The 9,661-nt window shown below is 40.5% G+C and overlaps 1 long non-coding RNA gene across 1 annotated transcript; it reads left to right on the top strand.

Moving 5' to 3' along the window:
* Positions 1-582: 582 nt before the first annotated feature.
* Positions 583-2,485, top strand: LOC110205490 (uncharacterized). Its single transcript, XR_002323591.2, has 3 exons — positions 583-659; positions 2,074-2,187; positions 2,379-2,485. It is a non-coding gene; the product is annotated as an uncharacterized LOC110205490 (long non-coding RNA).
* Positions 2,486-9,661: the final 7,176 nt, after the last annotated feature.

The following is a 9,661-nucleotide window of genomic DNA, read 5'->3' as shown; positions in this document are numbered from 1 at the left end:
TCAGGAATATTATATTCCATGCCCTGCGGTCCCTTAATGTAGAAGCTGCTAAATCTTGTGTTATCCTGATTGTGTTTCCACCATACTTGAATTGTTTCTTTCTGGCAGCTTGTAATATTTTCTCCTTGACCTGGGAACTCTGGAATTTGGCTACAATATTCCTAGGAGTTTTCCTTTGGGGATCTCTTTCAGGGGGAGATCTGTGGATTCTTTCAATTTCTATTTTGCCCTCTGGTTCTACTATATCAGGGCAGTTTTCCTTGATAATTTCTTGAAAGATGATGTCTAGCCTCTTTTGTGTGTCTTTTTTTTAAATTTCCTTCTGCTGTCTTCTATATTTTTAAATGATTCACTCTTACTTTTATTTATTCTCCTCCTTTTGAAAAAAAAGTTTTATTACTACTCCCCCTGTACTCCACCAATTCTGTCCCTGCCCCCCCACCATCCCCACCAAAAAGAATACTCTCTTCCACATCTTGACTGAAAATATAGTTTTCATTCTGCTCCTGTACATCACTTCTCTACCAAAACTAATCTCAGGAACCTGAGGTTCAGAGAGGATGAATTACTTCTTCCAGGTCACACACTAAATGATGGAACTTGAGTTCTTATCCAGCACTCTTCTATTACACCATGCTACCCAAGGTCTGAAGGATGATGTGAGTATGGTTCAGCATTCATTCAAAGCCATAGTTTGAGGACCCCTTGGGGCAGGCAGTGGATATAGAGGTGGCCCTGGAGCCAGGAGGACCTGAGTGCAAATTTATCCTTACACACATAACACTCACTAGCTGTATGACTCTGAGCAAGTTGCCCCAGTTGCCACGACAAAAACAAAACAAAACAAAAAAACCCCTACTAACAGATTTCTTTTACCAATCAGAAGACATTAGATCAAAACAGAAGACATTTAATTTAAAAAACACAGCACCATAAGTCCATAAGAGTTTATTAAGATTTTAGTAAGTGCCAAGATCTGTGATAAGCACTGGGAATACAATGAAAGGCAAAAAAACAAAAAAGGTTCCTGCCCTCAAGAACCTCACAATCTAATGGGGGAAGAATAATCAGTGAAAAATCAGAGGTGGAGATGGAATATCTTTTTTGAGGAACATCTTTTTCGAGGAACAGCATGGAACCCAATGTCAGTAGATAGTAGTGTAGATGGAAAGGAGTAAGGTATGAGAAGACTGGAAAGGTAGGAAGGGACCAGGTTATGAAGGGCTTTAAAAACCAAAGGATTTTATGTTTGATCCTGGATGTAATGAGCAGATACTAGATTGCTTTTTTTTAAATAAGTTTTTATTGATGTCTTATATTTTTTATATCCTCTTTCCCCTACCAGAGAGCCATCATATATGTGATGAGGCTATCCCCTACATGTACCATGGAGGTGTGGCTTGAAGAGAGGCAGAATAGACATCTCTAACCTCTTTTCCCCACCACTCCCTTCTCCAAGGGAGACTTTAATGCCTGCCAGGAAGGGAAGCAAGAGGTTGAGGCCAGAGGCAACCTCTTTACCCTCTTCAAAGACAGATACGGGGTTAGAATTATACCTACATGATCTCTTAAAATATTATTTTAGGGCAGTGAGAGGAGCAAGGGAAGGGATACTGGGGGAAACTGTGGTGATTTTTTTTAAGACAAATATAAACCTTTTAAAAAAAACAAATAGAAACAGGCTACTGAATAAAGATCTTTGCAGGCTACATACTGACAATTTGAAATGTAATGTTACCTGTCTATTTATTTTGTTAAATATTTCCCAATTATATTTTAATCTGGTCCAGCCACATGTTTGACACCTAAACCTAGGAGATATAGTTTGCAGGTTCAAGCTAAACTCTTGATTGCTATTTCTTTTTTTGGTGAGGCAGTCGGGGTTAAGTGACTTGCCCAGGGTCACACAGCTAGTAAGTGTCAAGTGTCTGAGGCCAGATTTGAGCTCAGGTTCTCCTGACACCAGGGCTGGAGCTCTATCCACTGCACCACCTAGCTGCCCCCTTGATTGCTATTTCTTGATGGGGAAAAGCTTTATATGTGCTTTACATCTAGGCTTTACTTTCTTCCCAGCAAATAACAGGTCCACAATGAACACACATAGCAAAACAGAAATCTGGGAACCTATATATAAAAGAATGTATACCAGACATCACAGAGTGAAGGAACTTTCCCACTGCAATCAAGGTAAGTCAGATGAGCCCAGAGAGTCCCAAATTTCTCAAAGGGGAAGTTCCCTGAAGTCTGTAGTGTAGCAAGCTGGGTATAGGGGCATGATGGAAATTGCCAACTCCTCTCATGTAGTCATTTTTCTAGAGTCTTTTTCTCTTTTCAGCAACTTGAATTGTAGTTGTCTCTGTCTGTCTTTTCTCTCAAAGCTGGAAGCCAGAAGGGCCCAAAGAAACAGAAGAGAATGAATCCCTCTCTTTTCCTCTTATCAGCTCTTTTCCTCCCCCATGAAGATATGAAATTGACCTCTACCAATGAAGAGTGAGTCCCATACCAACAGCCTTTGGGGCTGGGTTTACACATATAACAAATAGTATTTTTTTTTAATTTTAAAAAAGAGGAAAGAGGCAGCTAGGTGGCATAGTAAATAGACCACTGGCCCTGCAGTCAGGAGGACCTGAGTTCAAATGTGGCCTCAGATACTTGATACTTACTAGCTGTGTGACCCTGTGCAAGTCACTTAACCCCAATTGCCTAACCAAAAAAAAAAAATGTTAAAGAAGAAAGGAAAAAGAAAAGGGGAAAAATCAGCATAACTGATCATACATGGGAAAAAATCTAAAGTATATGCAACACATGGACTTCACACCTCTGCAAAGTGTGGGGTATCTTCTCATCTCTTCTTTCCAGCCGTACTTGCTCTTTATTTTGCAACATTCACTTTTGATTTTTCTACGTGTAGTCCTTTCTGTTTACATTTTCATAGTCACTTTGTATATTGTTTTCTTGGCTCCTCTTACTGTAGTCTGCATCAGGCCATGTAGCTCTTTCCATGTTTCTCTGTATTTATAGTTGTCATTGCTTACAACACAGTTAATATTCCGTTACATTCATGTACCACAATTTGCTCAGCCATTCCCCGATTGATAGGCATCTACTTTATATGAGTCGCTAGTCTATGAAATAGAGGAGCTGGGCAAATGGTCAAATGTTCTTTAGAAAAATCAAATGTTTCTGTCTCCCCAACCTACATATAGGGGAATACGCTCATATGTTATCACAGCATCATAAAGGAAGAGCATACACATAAGGAATATGTCTTACCCAGGAGTACACATGAAGGGATACATATGTGTCCAGAACAACTCATATCTTCAACGTTGCAGGGCCACCAATGTCATCTGGTAAATTCCTTTCTTCCATACCCTAGGGTCCTCTGCTATTCTTTTTGTTCCCTCTGCTACAATGTGCTTGAGGGATACACTCTGCTGGGTATCTTCACTACTGAAGTTGCTATTCTCTGCTACCATCTGCTGGTTTTCAACTACTGAGAAGCACAGAAGAGGGAGGGGGTCTTCCAGTTCTTATGCCTGAGAGCACCAGGCACTATCTTTAGCTATTTTGTGATGTAACCTCGTTCAGGCAGCTGTACCAAGCCAGCTAGCTAGAGAAGCCTTTAGGCATTTTTTTTTTAAAGCATATTTTTTGAACTGATTCTTCTCTGTCTTGTGGACTGTCAGTCTCTTTATCTGAATTATGGTTTTAAAAAAATTTCTTTTAATTCTCCTCATAACCTTAGTCTAAGATCCACTTAGCAAAATACAAAGGACCTTTGGACAAGCTATATTGAAGAGACTCTTCTCACCCAGCCCCCATTATTCTTCTCGTGTTACATGCAAATCACTGGGGCCCATGCAGAGTGGAAAAGGCCATAAAGGGGTAGTGACCCTTTCCCTGTTTCTCCTCATCTCTGTGCTACCTACATTCACCCACAAGTAAATCACAGCCTGTATACAGGTATAGTTTGTATATGAACATTATAAACAGTCTTCAATTTGTATACAGTACTCATATAGCTCACCCCAAATTCTTGGGACACTGTTGTAAGCAGTTAATATATCCTTCTTCTAATTACATGAGCATTTACCAAAAAAAAGAAAGAAAGAAAGAAAAAGATACATAGAACAAAAAGAAAGCATATGTCATGACAATAAAAGAATCAGATTGCTGAAGCTGAGGCCAGGGTGGTCTGGGGCATTTATCTTCTCTCTCTTTTTCCAGTATCAGCTTTGTACCCAGGCAGCTAGATTTAGAGGGCATAGGACCTGGAGTAAGGAAGACCTGACTTCATATCTGACCTTAGACATTTATTAGCTGTGAGACCCAGGATAAGTCACTTAACTTCTGTTTGCCTCAGTTTTCTCATCTGTAAAACTGGGACAATAATATCACCTCCTTCCCAGGACCAAATTGCTTTTCTTAGCAATTTGTATGGACTAAGGTCAATCCAGAGAAAGGGAGCCTAGCTCTCTAAATAAAGTGTCTAGGATTTTTCACTAGAGTCAGGTTCTTTACAAACTCCACGTTACTACAGCCCCAAGGAAAATTACCTAAACCTTAAGTTTGGCTCCCCTTAGGTTCCACCAAAAGGGAAAGGAGTAGAAGGATATTCAGCAAATGATAATAATCTGCTATAGGACAGCTATTTATTTCTCCACACAAAAGAAAATTCTAAGTAGACTCATAAAGAACTCACAAGTACTCCCATTAACAAAGACTCAAAGCAAGAGACAGTCATTTAAAACTACTCTGGGGATAGTCTCTGGGGAGACTGAGACTTAAAACCATCCAAACATAAAGTTTGTGAGACTGTTAGTTACATTTCACTGCAGCCCTGCTTTGTCTCATCAAAGTCCTACTCTTCTTTCTTGGAAGCCAGACCAGGAGTTTAGGGCTCCTCCTGCCCGAAGGGTATAGGTAGTTAATTACAGAATACTCCTGCCACAACTAGTCAAATCCAGCTGAGGGACCCAGGGCTCCCAGACCTCTCTAACTCACATGGCTGCATCTAAGGCTGAATGTGTCCCTCTCTAGCACTGCTATTTAATAGCACAGAAACAGAAAGCAAAGGGGGAAAAAAAAGGCACCTAAGGGCCTAAGGCCCAGTGTTATAAGATCAGGTCGACCCAAAGTAACAGGTGTCCTTTAGCCACCATGTGCTTACAGCTTTCTGGTGGGGTGAGGGAAAGGGGTCCCTCCATAACCCTTCATTGGTGAAAGAATTACTTGCCATATGTTAAATTGAAGGAAGAGAGAGGGAGAGATCCTGGTATTTACTGCATGATGTCAATCATCCAGTCCTTTCAGTGTTGAGTCACATGTTTTCTCTAGAAGTAGCCAAGTCATAAGCTCAACACTCCATTCGATGATGTGCTATAGCCAGAGCTGTCCAGGCCAGCTATTTACCTCCTTTACACATACATTTAACAAAATTAACCGTAGATCAAATACATAGGTCTTGTGCAATATATGAAACAAAGCACATGTTAGGCTCATAAACAGTAACCAAATATTTAGGTTACATGCAGGAAAATAATATATGCCAGGACAGAGATAAGCAAAGATGCATAATATAGAAGCTAAGCGGCTCAGTGGATGGAATGTTGGGCCTGGAATCAGGGAGACCTGAGTTCAAATCCAGCCTTAGAAACTTATGAGCTGTATGACCCTGGGTAAGTCACTTAAACTCTGTCTGACTCAGTTTCCTCAACTGTAAAATGAGCTGGAGAAGGAAATGGCAAACTATTCAAGTATCTTTGCCAAGAAAACCCAAAGTGGAGTTTATGAGGTCTAGAGGTTTAGGGGTACTGGGACCCTGAGATCACAACATTTGGGTCCTTCAACCCAAGCTGCTTTCAGCCAAAGACAAGGTTTATTAAGGATCCTCTATATTGGCCAGACTCTTAAGGAATCTGAACATTTGTGAGCTATTGGCTAGGTTCTTAAGGAGTCTAAGAAGTGACTAGATTATAAGAATCTGAGCACCTTAATGGAGACAAAATGGACCTTATATACAGAGAGACTATGGGAGAGATTTAGGAGTGGGCCAACTAGTCTTCGGGGACTGTGAGGTAATAGAATGCCAGGAACCTGGACCAAATGGCCAAGGGAGAATGGAGCACAGCTAGGATTAAGGGTGGGAAGTGGGGGGTGAGGTGCCATAGGTAGGTGAGACAATGGAGGGCTAGGCTAGGTTAAGGGTAGCAGAGATTTGGGAGATTGGGCATAGCCACAGTAAAAGGCCTGTTGATGGGATTATGGCCTCAGGGAAAATGCCAGAGACCTCCTTGATCAAGTGGGAGAACTCAAGGAGAATCCCTTAGACAAATGGGACCCAAATTCTTTTTGGGGTAAGGGGCAAAGGTCTCGGCTTAGGCCGGTACCCCATCAGGGTGACTAAGAGTCAGACATAACTGAACAAAAACACCTCCTCTGTGGGGAGCTAGGTGGGCCATGGATAGAGCACTGGACTTGTAATCAAAAAGACTTATCTGAGTTCAAATCTAGCCTCAGACATTTACTGTGTGACCCTGGGCAAGCCACTTTACTCTGTTTGCCTCAATTCTTTATCTCTAAAAGGAACTGGAGAAGGAAATGGCAAACCATTCTAGTATCTTTGCCAAGAAAACACCAGATGGGGTTATGAAGAGTTAGATATGACTGAAACAATTGAACATATGTAATACAGAACAAAATACACAGATAGATCATATACAACACATAGCATCATGTTGCATCTACATACAGTATTTAGGAAACTATGTACATATTAAATGCACTCCATCAATATGTTTGTATATGTAACCTTTTCCCCCATCATACTCCTGGAGCTTCACAAGTCATCTGGAGCCCACTGGCCAGATAATCCTGGCACTTTTACAGTGATCTGCTGATAGCTATATACCCCAGAATCTTTAGAGCTAAGGGATTGCAGTGTTAGTCCAGAATTTGTGGATGGCCAGATCACTGGTGCCTCTGCCCAAGGCAACTGACCTACCCCAGCCCACCAAGATCACCTAATTAGCATATTTGTTATTCCTTTCACTGTTTTACCTGGCTCACCCCAGACTACTTACCACTCCTTAATCCCATCAAGATCCTTCCACGTCCTTTTTGTATATAAGCATCAGTCTCACCCCTATTAAGTTGTAGATTCACTGGGAAACCCCTTCTATTGGGGTTACAGTAAACCTTGTCATTTGACTGGAAGGCTTGAGGGTATGAATTCATCCCAGGCAGATGCTGCCCTGTACCCTGACATTTTGAGATTCCCAGCAACACAAAACTGCATCTTTCCTATTTCTAGATTTCTTCAAGCTCTAAAGGTTAAATATATGTGGCTGTCACCCTGACATCCGTAGGTATGGAGTAAAGCCCTGGATTATCATTTTGGGTAGTATTTTATAGATGCACCTAGGAATGCTATTCTACTGAGACTTCTACTCACATCCCCAGCATCTTTAGGAGTGTGCAATAAAAATACTTAGCCTGTGAGTCTCTTTGAGGAGGATATGGTTCTATACTTCCCGATTCCTACCAAAGCTAATGCCTGAGCATTTTGCTCTCAAAATTTCTATCTTGATCAGGATGGATACTAGCAGGGAAGCTAGATACTGAGAAACATTTTTCCCACTAACATCTTGGCAACTGTGAAAGGTTTTTGGTTACTGGGCAGGTAAGGCTTCTGTATACTAGGTGAAAAAGGTCTGTCATCAACCACCTTAAAGACAGATGAAAATCCATATAGCATTTTATTACTTGGATTCACCAGGAAATGGATTTAACAATTTGACTGACTTTTTTGAAGTGGTCTGTGAACCTGGTCAGTCATGCACACAGGTCCTTTTGAAAATTGTCCAAATAACAACCTAGTAATTTGAACACTGATAATCTCTTGACCAAGTACCAAGTTAACTAGTAGCTGTCCCAGAAGAGGACTCTGCAAACCCAAACTCCAGGAGGTGATATCCCAGGTGAAAAGATTTGGAGAAATAACAAAAAACTCTCCTATATGTTTTGCTTCTTAATTCAAATCAGCTGGATCTATGTAAAGTCAAGAGCAAAATCTTTGACAAGATAGTTCTAGAGAAGAAAGAGGTAGTTATAGGAAGGATTAGGGTAGAAGTGAAACCTATTGAGAGGAGAGAAGTATTGGAGAAAAAAATGGTTAAGAGGAGAATCATTTTGTTTTTTTCTTTTTTTTACCAGGGAAGGCCTTGCCTAGTTCTCCAGTGGCTCTAGGTGGCCCCCTCCTTTTTTCTTCAGTATGTTCCATCTTTGTTAACATGGAAGGCAGAAGTAAAGATCTTGGAGCTTCTTTTATCTTAAACTTGTGTCTTCAGAAGAAAAGAATTCTTTTGTTCAACAGTTAAGGAATATTTAAAGTGCAGTAGTAGGTAGGTGGTAGCTCAGTAGATAGAGCTCTGGACTTGGAGGAAGATGACTTTAAATCTAGCCTCAGTGTAACTCTGGGCAAGTCACTTAACCTCTCTCTGCCTCAATTTCCTCAACTGTAGAATGAAGATAATAATAGCACTTACATCCCAGGGTTTTTGAATACTTTATAGCTCTATATAAACATGAGTGATTATTATTGTTATTAGTTGTTGTTCAGTTGTGTCCAACTCTTCATGACCCCATTTGGTGTTTTCTTGGCAAAGATCCAGGAGTGGTTTGGCATTGCCTTCTCCAACTCATTTTACAGATGAGGAAACTGAGGCAAACAGGGTTAAGTGACTTGCCCAGGGTCACACAGCTAATAAGTGTCTGAGGTCAGATTTGAACTCAGGAAGATAAGTCTTCCTGACTCCAGGCCTGGCACTCTATCCACTGTGCCACCTAGCTGCCTTATTATTATTTATTGAGCCCCTCATATATACAAGGCACTGTTTTAGAAACTATGAGGGACACAAAGATGTGTAAAATCTGTTTTCAGGGACTAATAAAATCTACTAGATGCCTACCTAATTATCAGGCAAAATCTAGAGGACAAGTACTTCATTAATCAACCACTTGCAAATCCAGTTACAGCCAATTGATGATCCAAGTACAACCTGATTTATTCCAAATGGCACTTAGCACTGAGCCTGGGGCCATAATTTACAGTACTTTCAGTTAAGGCCTACTTTGTAACTTAGATTATTTCACATATTTTAAAAGCCTATTTTCATAGAACTGTGGAAATGACTATATATGCTACATACTTAGATTAATCTGGCCCCCCAGCATGCCTCAATTTTCCAAATATTTGTTTTACTTCTTCCATCATTTATGCACAAATTTATAAGAGAGAGATGATATGATTCCACTGCCATCTCAGCTTAGTTGATGTAATCACAGTTGACAATATTTTATTTTATTTTATTTTATTTCATTTTAGGCAATTGGGATTAAGTGACTTGCCCAGAATCACACAACTAGTAAGTGTCAAGTGTTTGGTTTGAGGCTGGATTTGAACTCAGGTCCTCCTGACTCGAGGGCCCATGCGCCACCTAGTGCAGTTGATAATTTTAATCAGTTAACAAGGTATAATACCCTGAAATCTATTTATAAGGTGAACATGCCTCTTATACTGAGTCAAAAAGGGGAAAATATTGAACAGCCGAGCAAATAAATTAACCATGCTTTTGAGGGCTTTAAATAGTTAAGCCCT

This window comes from Phascolarctos cinereus, unplaced genomic scaffold (assembly GCF_003287225.1).
Source record: "Phascolarctos cinereus isolate Bilbo 61053 unplaced genomic scaffold, phaCin_HiC Scaffold_5;HRSCAF=322, whole genome shotgun sequence".
Lineage (NCBI taxonomy): Eukaryota > Metazoa > Chordata > Mammalia > Diprotodontia > Phascolarctidae > Phascolarctos > Phascolarctos cinereus.
The sequence above is the reverse complement of the archived record's forward strand: the minus strand, read 5'-3'. Positions and strand labels throughout refer to the sequence as shown.